This window comes from Lissotriton helveticus, chromosome 3_1 (genome assembly GCF_964261635.1).
Source record: "Lissotriton helveticus chromosome 3_1, aLisHel1.1, whole genome shotgun sequence".
In the NCBI taxonomy this organism is placed as follows: Eukaryota; Metazoa; Chordata; class Amphibia; order Caudata; family Salamandridae; genus Lissotriton; species Lissotriton helveticus.
This window is the reverse complement of record NC_136061.1, coordinates 817228710-817244467: the sequence shown is the minus strand read 5'-3', so window position 1 is coordinate 817244467 and position 15758 is coordinate 817228710.

Sequence of the window (15758 nt, the reverse complement as noted above, 5' to 3'; positions counted from 1 at the left end):
CCAATATGCAGACCATTATGTGCCACATACTAACCCGTTTTCTTTTTGGCCAATTTTTGTGATCTTTTCAGGTGAACTTTCTGCTTCATCATGCCAGAATCAATGGCATCATCTGTTGCATCCATGGACATTGCCTTTGAGGAGGATAGGTTGGATTTCTACACTGTGAGAGAATGAATTCTGTGTGCAAAAACCTAAAAGTCCAAGTCAGAGGCCTCACTAGGAAGGACGAGCTACAAAAGGCGCTGAGGGCCTGGGTAGCAGCCAGAGAGGCAAGTGGGCAATCTGGTGACCTTAGTGGGGAGGCAGGGGAGCCTAGTCCTAGGAGGGATGTGCTTTTGGGAGGGGGGAACCCTTCCGACCAGGCAGCAGTGGCCTGTCCCCAGAGGAGCTGGAGGACTGGTGGGAAGCAAGGAGAGCCGCCACGGAGCTAGAAAAGATTAGATTGGCCATGGAGGAGAAGAGAATGGTATTGGAATAGGAAGTTAGGATGAAGGAGCTGGATTGAGAGTAAAGAACCAGCTCAGATGGTGACAGCAACTCGTCAAGACAGACAGACCGAATCGTACATATTCCAAAGAACGTGGGCCAAGAGTTCAAGAAGGGGGATGACATACAGAGGAGGTTTCAGGGTTACGAGGCAGCGATACGCAGGAACGGGGTCCCTCAAGAGAATTGGGGAGCAGGATTGTGGTCTCTGTTACCAGAGGAAGCCAGGGATACTTTGACAGCTTTGGGCAAGGGGCCTAACCTCACCTATGCTGATATGAAGAAAGCCCTTCTCACTAGGTATGGTCTCACCCCTGAAAAGTACAGGGATCAGTTTAGGTCCTGGAAGAAATCTGATGCCAACACGTGGCTGGAATGTGTGGATGGGTTTTGTTGATCGTTGAATGGCTGGGTGAAGGGCAGCAATGTGACAGATTTTCGGGGCTCTACAATTTGATTGCATGGGAGCACCTGTCCAGTCTATGTTTTGCAGATCTGCGCCAGCACCTAGTAGATAGTAAGCTGACTGACCCCAGGAGGCTTGCTATGGAGGTGGGACACTGGGTGAGTACCAGGGTCCACAAGAAAGCATTTGGGGGACACTCAGCAAAAGGTGGGTAGGGTCTCCAGCCGAAAAGAGGGGGGGACAAGAGTAAAACACAGGAGTTCTCGAAAGGGTCCCAAAATAACACTAAGAGTAAAGTTTCCCATCCCCCCGGAGATAAGAAGCAAAGGGCCTTGACAGGAAAGCCTACCGAGACCGGCCCCCGCAAGTGTTTTGAATGTGACCAGGTGGGGCACATGAATGGAGACCCCCAGGTGCCCAAAAGGGACACAGCTACCCACTGGTGGGTGGTCCAAAGTGTTGACCAGCATAGCGCTTGGGGAGGAGGAGGAGTCCCAACAGGAGGGTAGGGACCCTGCAGAAATGACCCTCGTCTCACTAGGGGACAGTGAGATGGTCCCTGGAGCCCAGGTGCCCCTTAACACAAAGAAATACAGCACCTGGGTGACCATCAACGGAAAAAGGATAGAGGCTCTCAGGGATAATGGAGCCAGTGTGACCCCAGTTCGTTGTCACCTGGTCCCTGAGATGCAGGTAGTCCCCGGGGCATTCAACCAGGTAATCGCAGTCGACAATTCAGAGCGCCAGTGTCTAGTGGCGCAGGTTCCCTTCGAGTGGGGGGGGTCTCAGGTCCATTGAGGGTAGTTGTGAGCCCTTCCATGCCTGTCGATTGTCTGCTCAGTAACGACCTGGAGCGGTCCTTATGGAACGATGTTGAGCTCAGGTCACACTTGGAGATGTTGGGGTTGCCAGAGTGGGCATGCGTGTCCACTCGGTCGATGGCGGCCCGAGAGAGTGATCAGAGGGATCCGGAGCCTGAGACAGTGACCCAGATCCCTACCAAGAGAAAGGGTAAGGGCGGCGGGAAACCGGCCCCTGAGGTTCACACGGCCCCGGTGCCTACAGGGGAGCAGGTAGCCGAACTGGGGAACATCTCTGAGCTGACCCATTGGCAGCAAGTAGGGGGCAGGACAAGACCTTTGACCCGCTTGTCACCCCCTTTTTCTGGCCTCAAATGCGAAGGCAGTCGGATGTGCATTGTCGGTCTTGTTGTCAAACTTGCCAGGCAAGTGGCAAGAATGGGAGGAAGGTCAAAGCGCCTCTCCAACCGTTCCCCGTGGTGGGGACACCCTTTGACAGGGTAGGGACGGACATCGAGGGGCCAACGGACCCCAAGACAGCCATGGGCAACAGGTACAACCTGGTCTTGGTGGACCATGCCACCCGGTACCTGGAGGCAATCCCTCTCAGGACAATGACGGCGCCAGTGGTGGGCCGGGCGTTATTGGGGAACTCTTCCCGCATGGAGTTCTCCAGGGAGGTGGTTTCCGACAGGGGAAGAAATTTCATATCGAAGTTTATGACATCCGTGTGGAAGGAGTGTGGTGTTATGTACAAGTTCACCACTCCTTACCAAATCCAAGGCAACGGTTTGGTGGAAAGGTTCAACTAGACCTTAAAGTGCATGATCAAGGGACTCATTGAACCCGTGAGGCGTATGTGGGACATCCTCTTACCATGTCTGTTCTTTGCGTACAGGGAGGTACCCCAGAAGTCTCTCGGGTTCAGCCCCTTCGAGCTTTTGTACGGTCACCCCGTGCGAGGATGTTAGAATTGGGGGTCTCTGGTTGGCACAGGTAAGGACTTGTGACAAGCAGGGACCCTCTCCTCTAGTCAGGGCAAGGAACTTAGGGCCAGATGTAGGAGAGGAAATACCGGTCGGTAACGGCCGAATTCGGCCTTTACCGACCGGTATTTAGGATTCGGCATGTAGGGGCCAGCATTTTACAGAATCGGTAAATTTACCGATTCGGTAAATTTACCGATTCTGTAAAATACCGAATCGGTAATTTTACAGATTCGGTAATTCCACATGTAGGTGACACTCCTGAGGCCCTTAATAGTCGGTATTTTACCACCCAATCCTAATGGGTGGTAAAATACCGAATGCAGGTGTGCATGCACATCTGTGCATGCACACCTGTGCCATGTGACACACAGACATGCCCTTAGGGCATGTATGTGGGCCACATGGCACACATGCCTGTATTTGGGGTGCTAGAGGGTGCCAAAGTGCAAACACAACAATGATGGACAGAATGTGGATCAATGTCACACATTCACCCCAGTCCAAAGATCTGGGCCCAAATCCATCGTTTTTCCACTCCACACCACCCTGGGTTAGACAATGGCGATATGCAAATCAGCGCTGACCCTGTGCCCCATGGGAACAGTCCAGTCCGAACTACAAAAGCCATGTCCTTCCCAGAACGGAAACAAGCATCCGAGGACCGGCCCGGTTTCGAGGTAACACCTCTCTTCAGCCCGGCTAGCTTGATTCCAGTGGTGTGGAGTGCCTGGGACTCACGTCTGAGCATCCCCAGTACACTTAGAGCGGTAACTGCAAACACAACAATGATGGACAGAATGTGGATCAATGTCACACATTCACCCCAGTCCAAAGATCTGGGCCCAAATCCATCGTTTTTCCACTCCACACCACCCTGGGTTAGACAATGGCGATATGCAAATCAGCGCTGACCCTGTGCCCCATGGGAACTGTCCAGTCCGAACTACAAAAGCCATGTCCTTCCCAGAACGGAAACAAGCATCCGAGGACCGGCCCGGTTTCGAGGTAACACCTCTCTTCAGCCCGGCTAGCTTGATTCCAGTGGTGTGGAGTGCCTGGGACTCACATCTGAGCATCCCCAGTACACTTAGAGCGGTAACTGCAAACACATCAATGATGGACAGAATGTGGATCAATGTCACACATTCACCCCAGTCCAAAGATCTGGGCCCAAATCCATCGTTTTTCCACTCCACACCACCCTGGGTTAGACAATGGCGATATGCAAATCAGCGCTGACCCTGTGCCCCATGGGAACAGTCCAGTCCGAACTACAAAAGCCATGTCCTTCCCAGAACGGAAACAAGCATTCTAGGACCGGCCCGGTTTCGAGGTAACACCTCTCTTCAGCCCGGCTAGCTTGATTCCAGTGGTGTGGAGTGCCTGGGACTCACGTCTGAGCATCCCCAGTACACTTAGAGCGGTAACTGCAAACACAACAATGATGGACAGAATGTGGATCAATGTCACACATTCACCCCAGTCCAAAGATCTGGGCCCAAATCCATCGTTTTTCCACTCCACACCACCCTGGGTTAGACAATGGCGATATGCAAATCAGCGCTGACCCTGTGCCCCATGGGAACAGTCCAGTCCGAACTACAAAAGTCATGTCCTTCCCAGAACGGAAACAAGCATCCGAGGACCGGCCCGGTTTCGAGGTAACACCTCTCTTCAGCCCGGCTAGCTTGATTCCAGTGGTGTGGAGTGCCTGGGACTCACGTTTGAGCATCCCCAGTACACTTAGAGCGGTAACTGCAAACACAACAATGATGGACAGAATGTGGATCAATGTCACACATTCACCCCAGTCCAAAGATCTGGGCCCAAATCCATCGTTTTTCCACTCCACACAACCCTGGGTTAGACAATGGCGATATGCAAATCAGCGCTGACCCTGTGCCCCATGGGAACAGTCCAGTCCGAACTACTAAAGCCATGTCCTTCCCAGAACGGAAACAAGCATCCGAGGACCGGCCCGGTTTCGAGGTAACACCTCTCTTCAGCCCGGCTAGCTTGATTCCAGTGGTGTGGAGTGCCTGGGACTCACGTCTGAGCATCCCCAGTACACTTAGAGCGGTAACTGCAAACACAACAATGATGGACAGAATGTGGATCAATGTCACACATTCACCCCAGTCCAAAGATCTGGGCCCAAATCCATCGTTTTTCCACTCCACACCACCCTGGGTTAGACAATGGCGATATGCAAATCAGCGCTGACCCTGTGCCCCATGGGAACAGTCCAGTCCGAACTACAAAAGCCATGTCCTTCCCAGAACGGAAACAAGCATCCGAGGACCGGCCCGGTTTCGAGGTAACACCTCTCTTCAGCCCGGCTAGCTTGATTCCAGTGGTGTGGAGTGCCTGGGACTCACGTCTGAGCATCCTCAGTACACTTAGAGCGGTAACTGCAAACACAACAATGATGGACAGAATGTGGATCAATGTCACACATTCACCCCAGTCCAAAGATCTGGACCCAAATCCATCGTTTTTCCACTCCACACCACCCTGGGTTAGACAATGGCGATATGCAAATCAGCGCTGACCCTGTGCCCCATGGGAACAGTCCAGTCCGAACTACAAAAGCCATGTCCTTCCCAGAACGGAAACAAGCATCCGAGGACCGGCCCGATTTCGAGGTAACACCTCTCTTCAGCCCGGCTAGCTTGATTCCAGTGGTGTGGAGTGCCTGGGACTCACGTCTGAGCATCCCCAGTACACTTAGAGCGGTAACTGCAAACACAACAATGATGGACAGAATGTGGATCAATGTCACACATTCACCCCAGTCCAAAGATCTGGGCCCAAATCCATCGTTTTTCCACTCCACACCACCCTGGGTTAGACAATGGCGATATGCAAATCAGCGCTGACCCTGTGCCCCATGGGAACAGTCCAGTCCGAACTACAAAAGCCATGTCCTTCCCAGAACGGAAACAAGCATCCGAGGACCGGCCCGGTTTCGAGGTAACACCTCTCTTCAGCCCGGCTAGCTTGATTCCAGTGGTGTGGAGTGCCTGGGACTCACGTCTGAGCATCCCCAGTACACTTAGAGCGGTAACTACAAACACAAAAATGATGGACAGAATGTGGATCAATGTCACACATTCACCCCAGTCCAAAGATCTGGGCCCAAATCCATCGTTTTTCCACTCCACACCACCCTGGGTTAGACAATGGCGATATGCAAATCAGCGCTGACCCTGTGCCCCATGGGAACAGTCCAGTCCGAACTACAAAAGCCATGTCCTTCCCAGAACGGAAACAAGCATCCGAGGACCGGCCCGGTTTCGAGGTAACACCTCTCTTCAGCCCGGCTAGCTTGATTCCAGTGGTGTGGAGTGCCTGGGACTCACGTCTGAGCATCCCCAGTACACTTAGAGCGGTAACTGCAAACACAACAATGATGGACAGAATGTGGATCAATGTCACACATTCACCCCAGTCCAAAGATCTGGGCCCAAATCCATCGTTTTTCCACTCCACACCACCCTGGGTTAGACAATGGCGATATGCAAATCAGCGCTGACCCTGTGCCCCGTGGGAACAGTCCAGTCCGAACTACAAAAGCCATGTCCTTCCCAGAACGGAAACAAGCATCCGAGGACCGGCCCGGTTTCGAGGTAACACCTCTCTTCAGCCCGGCTAGCTTGATTCCAGTGGTGTGGAGTGCCAGGGACTCACGTCTGAGCATCCCCAGTACACTTAGAGCGGTAACTGCAAACACAACAATGATGGACAGAATGTGGATCAATGTCACACATTCACCCCAGTCCAAAGATCTGGGCCCAAATCCATCGTTTTTCCACTCCACACCACCCTGGGTTAGACAATGGCGATATGCAAATCAGCGCTGACCCTGTGCCCCATGGGAACAGTCCAGTCCGAACTACAAAAGCCATGTCCTTCCCAGAACGGAAACAAGCATCCGAGGACCGGCCCGGTTTCGAGGTAACACCTCTCTTCAGCCCGGCTAGCTTGATTCCAGTTGTGTGGAGTGCCAGGGACTCACGTCTGAGCATCCCCAGTACACTTAGAGCGGTAACTGCAAACACAACAATGATGGACAGAATGTGGATCAATGTCACACATTCACCCCAGTCCAAAGATCTGGGCCCAAATCTATCGTTTTTCCACTCCACACCACCCTGGGTTAGACAATGGCGATATGCAAATCAGCGCTGACCCTGTGCCCCATGGGAACAGTCCAGTCCGAACTACAAAAGCCATGTCCTTCCCAGAACGGAAACAAGCATCCGAGGACCGGCCCGGTTTCGAGGTAACACCTCTCATCAGCCCGGCTAGCTTGACTCCAGTGGTGTGGAGTGCCTGGGACTCACGTCTGAGCATCCCCAGCTTGTTTCCTTTCTGGGAAGGACATGGCTTTAGTAGTTCGGACTGGACTGTTCCCATGGGGCACAGGGTCAGCGCTGATTTGCATATCGCCATTGTCTAACCCAGGGTGGTGTGGAGTGGAAAAACGATGGATTTGGGCCCAGATCTTTGGACTGGGGTGAATGTGTGACATTGATCCACATTCTGTCCATCACTGTTGTGTTTGCAATTACCGCTCTAAGTGTACTGGGGATGCTCAGACGTGAGTCCCAGGCACTCCACACCACTGGAGTCAAGCTAGCCGGGCTGATGAGAGGTGTTACCTCGAAACCGGGCCGGTCCTCGGATGCTTGTTTCCTTTCTGGGAAGGACATGGCTTTAGTAGTTCGGACTGGACTGCTCCCATGGGGCACAGGGTCAGCGCTGATTTGCATATCGCCATTGTCTAACCCAGGGTGGTGTGGAGTGGAAAAACGATGGATTTGGGCCCAGATCTTTGGACTGGGGATGAATGTGTGACATTGATCCACATTCTGTCCATCACTGTTGTGTTTGCAATTACTGCTCTAAGTGTACTGGGGATGCTCAGACGTGAGTCCCAGGCACTCCACACCACTGGAGTCAAGCTAGCCGGGCTGATGAGAGGTGTTACCTCGAAACCGGGCCGGTCCTCGGATGCTTGTTTCCTTTCTGGGAAGGACATGGCTTTAGTAGTTCGGACTGGACTGTTCCCATGGGGCACAGGGTCAGCGCTGATTTGCATATCGCCATTGTCTAACCCAGGGTGGTGTGGAGTGGAAAAACGATGGATTTGGGCCCAGATCTTTGGACTGGGGTGAATGTGTGACATTGATCCACATTCTGTCCATCACTGTTGTGTTTGCAATTACCGCTCTAAGTGTACTGGGGATGCTCAGACGTGAGTCCCAGGCACTCCACACCACTGGAGTCAAGCTAGCCGGGCTGATGAGAGGTGTTACCTCGAAACCGGGCCGGTCCTCGGATGCTTGTTTCCTTTCTGGGAAGGACATGGCTTTAGTAGTTCGGACTGGACTGTTCCCATGGGGCACAGGGTCAGCGCTGATTTGCATATCGCCATTGTCTAACCCAGGGTGGTGTGGAGTGGAAAAACGATGGATTTGGGCCCAGATCTTTGGACTGGGGTGAATGTGTGACATTGATCCACATTCTGTCCATCACTGTTGTGTTTGCAATTACCGCTCTAAGTGTACTGGGGATGCTCAGACGTGAGTCCCAGGCACTCCACACCACTGGAGTCAAGCTAGCCGGGCTGATGAGAGGTGTTACCTCGAAACCGGGCCGGTCCTCGGATGCTTGTTTCCTTTCTGGGAAGGACATGGCTTTAGTAGTTCGGACTGGACTGTTCCCATGGGGCACAGGGTCAGCGCTGATTTGCATATCGCCATTGTCTAACCCAGGGTGGAGTGGAGTGGAAAAACGATGGATTTGGGCCCAGATCTTTGGACTGGGGTGAATGTGTGACATTGATCCACATTCTGTCCATCACTGTTGTGTTTGCAATTACCGCTCTAAGTGTACTGGGGATGCTCAGACGTGAGTCCCAGGCACTCCACACCACTGGAGTCAAGCTAGCCGGGCTGATGAGAGGTGTTACCTCGAAACCGGGCCGGTCCTCGGATGCTTGTTTCCTTTCTGGGAAGGACATGGCTTTAGCAGTTCGGACTGGACTGTTCCCATGGGGCACAGGGTCAGCGCTGATTTGCATATCGCCATTGTCTAACCCAGGGTGGTGTGGAGTGGAAAAACGATGGATTTGGGCCCAGATCTTTGGACTGGGGTGAATGTGTGACATTGATCCACATTCTGTCCATCACTGTTGTGTTTGCAATTACCGCTCTAAGTGTACTGGGGATGCTCAGACGTGAGTCCCAGGCACTCCACACCACTGGAGTCAAGCTAGCCGGGCTGATGAGAGGTGTTACCTCGAAACCGGGCCGGTCCTCGGATGCTTGTTTCCTTTCTGGGAAGGACATGGCTTTAGTAGTTCGGACTGGACTGTTCCCATGGGGCACAGGGTCAGCGCTGATTTGCATATCGCCATTGTCTAACCCAGGGTGGTGTGGAGTGGAAAAACGATGGATTTGGGCCCAGATCTTTGGACTGGGGTGAATGTGTGACATTGATCCACATTCTGTCCATCACTGTTGTGTTTGCAATTACCGCTCTAAGTGTACTGGGGATGCTCAGACGTGAGTCCCAGGCACTCCACACCACTGGAGTCAAGCTAGCCGGGCTGATGAGAGGTGTTACCTCGAAACCGGGCCGGTCCTCGGATGCTTGTTTCCTTTCTGGGAAGGACATGGCTTTAGTAGTTCGGACTGGACTGTTCCCATGGGGCACAGGGTCAGCGCTGATTTGCATATCGCCATTGTCTAACCCAGGGTGGTGTGGAGTGGAAAAACGATGGATTTGGGCCCAGATCTTTGGACTGGGGTGAATGTGTGACATTGATCCACATTCTGTCCATCACTGTTGTGTTTGCAAAGAGGGTGCCAAAGTGACACCCCTTGCACCCTTGCAGGATTCGGTATTTACTGCCCATTGATTCCTATGGGCTTCAAGGCCCATAGGAATCAATGGGCAATACCGATTCGGTATTTACCAAATCGGTAAATACCGAATGTTACCGATTCGGTAATTGAAAATGAAATTTTACCTTCATCTCCCACCTTCTAATTTACCGATTCATAAATACAGAATCGGTAAAATTCGGTATTTATGAATCGGTAAATTAGAATTACCTACATCTGGCCCTTACTCTTTAAAATAACCCCTGCTCACCCTCTAAGTTGCGTGGTGCGAGCAGACAAGGCTAAACGTCAGAGCGTTATGGGTTAAGCATTTGTAAGTGCATACAGTAATTCAATGATAACACCACAAAAGGGATACCACACAAGGTTTTGTATCAAAAACAATTACTTTATATAAGGCTTAGCACAAGAACCAATAATGTTTTAAAATTAGGCCACAATACTATTAGAAAGGCAAAGTTTTACTTCACAAATGCGTGTCTTAATGGTCTCTGCGTGTCGCACTGACTGCGCGGTCCTCTCGTGTCTTAAAAGAGTAAAAAACATTGCGGATTCGCTGGTCCGATGCGCACACAGTCAGGGGCGACTCTTACAGTACCTTGAAGTTCGTAGGGGTCGACGCGGATGATGCGGCAGGTAAAGGTGTCCCAGGAGCGTGCGTCGGCTCTTCTCCGGTGCGGGCCTGGCTTTGTTAGATGCCTCGGTTCGGGGCGTCTGAGCGGGGCTGCAGGGCAAAGCGGATGGTCCGGGTCATAGCAGCTTCACAATGCGGTGTGGGATGCGCGTCGTGCCTTGGAGCGGGGATGCCAATCCGAACCCAGCGGCGCAGTACGGGGCGGCCGGTACGCCTCAAGCGTATGAGCCGTACTCTTCAGTGCGCGGCTGTGGGTTCGGTTTCTGGAGTGCGGCGCCAGGGGAGCCGGTACACTTTGGCATACGGGGTGGATTCTCCTTGCGGGGCACTCCGGTCTTTAACTGCCAGCGGCAGGGGCGGCGTGGCGAGCTGTGCGGCTCACGAGGGGAGGGTGCAGTGGGGTGTAGGCGGCCCGGCAGTGGACAGTGCGGGTTACGGCTCGTACAGAGCAGAGCCACACGGTGCGGGGCGGCCACGGACATGGCTGCAGAGCAAACAGGGTTTCGAGTCGCACTTCGATCGTGGCTCCAGCGGCAGGGCAAGTTTTGGGCAATGTCCAGCGGCTCTTGAGGCAGGAGGAGTCCAATATTCCTGGGACTCCGTTCAGGGGGCAAGCTCACCCACAAGCCCTTGGAGATTTGGTTGAAGCACAAGTTCTGCAAAGTCTCTCTCAGTCTTTTCCTCTCCTTTCTCAGCAAGGCACCCACTGCAGGCCAATCCCCCAGGTCAGGGACAGTACTCACCTTCAGCTTTTCCAGGTCCTTCTTGTCGGGCAGAGGTTCTTCGTGGTTCAAGCAGGATCTGATTTCTTAAGAGCAGGGCTCCTATTTTTATACTGCATTTCTTTTGTTCTTTCAGGCCAGGGGGCCTTTGCCTTGTTCAGTCCAGTTCCTGAGCACTTTGTTGCCATGATGCAGGGTTCTGCTTTCAGGGTGTGGGGCAGAGATATCAGACGCTCCACAGGAGGTGGAGCCAGCATTGTGGTGGCAGAGCACAGCCCTATTCAGAATCAAGGGGCACTCCTCCCACCCATCCTGGTGTAATCTTTCTATTCACCACCTGGCTGCCCAGCCTGTCTCCTGGAATTCCCCAGCCCTGTCACACACAGAAACCAGACAGCAGATACACATCCTAGCAGAGGTGGGCTGAAAGGGTTAGGCAAGCAAATACCAACTTTCTAAAAGTGGTATTTGCAAACACAGGATATTAAAATAAACTTTACTAAAAGATATAGGGCCCGATGTAGGTAAAAGGCATTTACCAATTTTAAAATACCGATTTTTACCGAATCGGTATTCTGAAATCGGAAAATGAGATGTAGAGAAAAAAAATCTGTAAAATACCGATTCGGTAAAAATCGGTAGTGTGTTTCGATACTTACCGAATCTGTAATTACCAATTCGGTAGATACCGAATCGGTAATGACAATACAAGCCTATGGGCCAAAAGGGCCATAGGAATGCATTGGAAAAACCAATTCGGCAATTACCGATTCGGCAATTACCGATTCGGCAAATACCGAATCGGTAAATACCGAATCGGTAAATACCGATTCGGCCGGCAAGTAAAAGTGAAACCAATTCAAACAGCCAATGAGGTGGAACCACCCTCCCCCACCCTACCAGGGAGTGCAACTCATCAGAACTTTCTGGAGAGGCAGCCAGAGCTGAGCAGTGAGAGGGAGCAGCAGAGAGAGTTGGAGCTGATTTTGCAGACAGTGAAAATGGCAAGCAGCTCAGAGAGCAAGAAGGCTGATAGGAAGCGCAAAGTGAAGTTTAGCAGCATGGAGCTGCAAGTACTGGTGGAGAAGGTGGCGAGGGTCCACAGGCAGCTCTATGGGAGGCTGTCCCTCACAATCCCAGAGTCTACCAAGAGGAAACTGTGGAGTGCCATAAGTGAGAGGGTCAATGCAGTTGGTGTGACCCCCAGGAGCCTGGAGGACCTCAAGAAGAGGTTTTATGACATCCGGAGCCTCACCAAGAGGAAATTATCAGAGCTCCACAAGCAGGCAGGTCTGACTGGTGGAGGCAGGAACCCCGCGCCCCCCCTGACTGACCTGGAGGAACTTGTGGCCACAACCATCGAGACGGAGAGTGTGGTGGGAGTAGGGGACATGGACAGCTCAGTCAGAGCTACAGCAAAAGGTAAGAAGCATGCGCAGCATGACACACCCAACCAGACACCTCCCCTATAGCCTCAATGTACAGTCAAACCCCAGTCCAGTACTGCTAGCACCATACATGAGCAATGCATAATGTCTAATGTAGTCAGCTAATGTAGGAACATTTGTCAGTACACATTAATCTGCAAGGCACTTGAAAAAAGAATCAGAGTAATGAAAGTGACATGTGCAATGCTTTTATTTTAGTGACTGTAAGACATTTGCACTCAGTTCACAAATGCTTCTTTATACCTAGGGGCAACGTCAGGCAGTGCAGGCAGTGGAGCATCAGCTGCACAAGCGACGGCGCAGAGTGTGGTGGCAGGGCCAAGCACCATGGATGCCTCGCAGGAGGAGGAGGACAGCAGTGCCATGGTCAATGAGGACGACCCTGTACATGCCCTCGTATTTCCCCACTCCCCCCAACTATCACAATCCCCCCCATTGGTGTTCTCAGCTGAGAACTCCCCCTCACGGTCCCAGCCAGCACCTGCCACATCACCAGCCAGGAGGAGTATTGTGGCCCCATTGACAATCATGGAGGGAGCTGCGGGTCAGGCACCAGCACCCACACCAGCGACACCTGTAGCACAGCAGCCCACCCAGCAGCCCAGCACCAATCGCCGACCACGCACTCCCAGCAGTGCATGTCCATCAAGAGAGGGCAGTGTTCCAAGGCCTTGAGGGGAGCATGGTGCGAATCCAGCGCCTGCAGGCAAAATCCATCCTGGCATGCCACCGCCAATTGCGTGCACACAACCTGCAGATGGTAGAAATGGCAAAGGGCTTTGGTGAGATGGTGGCAAGCAACAAGGAGGTGGCACAAACAAACAGAGACATTGCCACAGGAATGGGACGCATGACTACTGCCATCACACAGCTTTGTGCCAAGATGGAACATAATGACCACACAAGGCGCAGGGATGCCCGAGTACAAAACAGGGCAATTAACCGGCTTGCCGCCGCAACGTCCCAGCTATGTCGCCGAGGGGTAAATTTGGAAGAGAGCCTGACACAACACACTGCGGAGGTGACCAGGGGCATGGCCAAGATCACCAGTGCCATGGAGGCCCTCATCATTTCCAATACAGTGGTCAATCCTGCCCTGGACGTGGCCGAGGCTGGGGACAGCAGCAGCCGCAGCAGCCCGGCTAGTGCTGTGTCAGAGATGCGCAGGAGCAGCAGGCGCTCCGCAGAGGCAGCAGGCCATGCTGAAGGGGGTGATCAGCATCCCAGTGGCACTGTGAAGCGCCTCAGAAAATGACTCTGCCAGTGTGGGTGAGGCAACCCGTGGCATTTCCAGTCCCCACATACAATTTCCTATTTTCACTTGTTGCACATCAGTGCTTGAACGTTCTTCCTACATTAAAAAACATTTTTTTTTCACATCCATAACCTGTGTGTTCATCTGTACTCACTCAGAAATAGTTGTCTGTTATTTCCTCCCGTCTGTATCTGCCATCACTTGGTGTTGACACTCCAGCAGGTTGGGTTTGTGGCACAGCAATGTCGTCGTCATGGTCCTCGTAGTCTGATAACTCTACCTCAGTGCCCTTCTTGACCGCAAGGTTGTGCAACATTGCACAGACAGCAATCATCTTGCAGCAGGTGATGGGGGTATACTGCTTTGCACCTCCACTCTTGTGCAAGCATCTGAACCTGCTTTTCCAGATGCCAAAGGTCCGTTCTACAACATTCCTTGTGCTTTTGTGGGCCCGGTTATACCTCCTTTGGCTGGGTGTTGAGGGGTTGAGGTAGGGGGTGAGTATGAATGAGCGGAGGGCATATGCACTGTCGCCTAGAAGAAAAAGGGGTAACGTTACTCACATGCATACATGTACTTCACACTGCTATTTTTGTTATGGGGGTCTGACAATGTGTCTCACCTAGGAGGTATCCTTCACCAAATTCCCCTGCCGTCAGCCGTGCATGGATGCCGCTGCTTTGAAAGACGTAGGAGTCGTGGGTACTCCCTGGGAATTTTGCAACCAGGTCTGTGATGACACACTTAGCATTACAAATCACCTGCACATTAATGGTGTGCGTTGACTTCCGGTTACGGTACATGTATTCTGTGTCAGCAGGGGGGCAAATCGGAATGTGCGTGCCATCAATGCAGCCAATGATGTGGGGGAATCTTGCCATCTGGTAAAAGTCTGCTTTAGTTTGTACCAGTTCCGCATGGGTTGCAGGGAAGGAAATGTATTGGTCCATCCTCTGTATCATTGCGTCAAGGAATCTGTGCAAAAACCTTGACAGGCTGCTCTGGGTCACCCCTCCTGCCACAGCAACTACACTTTGATAGCTGCCAGACGCAAGCAGGTGTAGGCTGCATAGCACCTGCACTTGTGTTGGGATTGCGTGTGCCCTTGGGGTGGGGTGGGCCAACAGTGGTTGGAGGTCCCTGATGAGGTCAGTGATGGTGTCTGGGGCCAACCTGTATCTCTGTAGGATCTCTGCTTCTGTGAGCATGCACAGGGTCACCCTCTGCCTGTAGACCTGCTCCTGTCTCAGCCATTCCCTCTCTCCTTCCTCCTGTAGCCGTAGCCGTCTTGCAATGACATAAAATGCCGCCATGGTGCAAGAAGAATTGCATTTTGGGTCCGTTTTTATAGGTTGCACCTGGTTACCACCTGATTCCAATCCATGGTAAATACAGACTCTTAACCGCATGCGTGCGGGCGGAATTCCGCTTGCACGCTGAGATTTGCGGAAACGCATGTTACGTGACGAGCTGGGCTCGTCATGAGCGTGCGAGGAGGCTACCTCATGACGAGCCCAGCTCGTCATGAGCGTGCAAGGGGTTAAATACCGATTTTTAGGCAAAATCGGTATTTCTGAGCTTACCTACATCTCACTCTTCAATTTTCACACTTCTTATTTACAGAATCGGCATTTTACTGAATCGGTAGAATTACCGATTCGGTATATTTACCGATTTTATGTTAGCGATTCGGTAAAATTACCGAATCTGTGTTTTTTCCGATTCGGTATTTTACCGATTCGCTAACATACAGATTCGGTAAATATACCGATTCTGTATGTTAGCGATTCGGTAAAATTACCGCTTCTGTGTTTTTTTCCGAATCGGTATTTTATCGATTCGGTTTAATTACCGAATCGGTAATTTACCGAATATGACGGATTTCGGACTCCTACATCCCGATAGTTCGATTCCGCTCGGTAACGGCCGAAAATCGGTATTTTCGGCCGTTACCGACCGACCTACATCGGGCCCATATTTTATTATTCTGAGTTTTGAACTTGAATTTGTACCATGTTCCCTGAGTCTGTTGGGATCATAGTGTGTAACAATTCCAATAGCCTATTCTGGCCAATGAGAACAGGTAGCCTTACAATAGTGA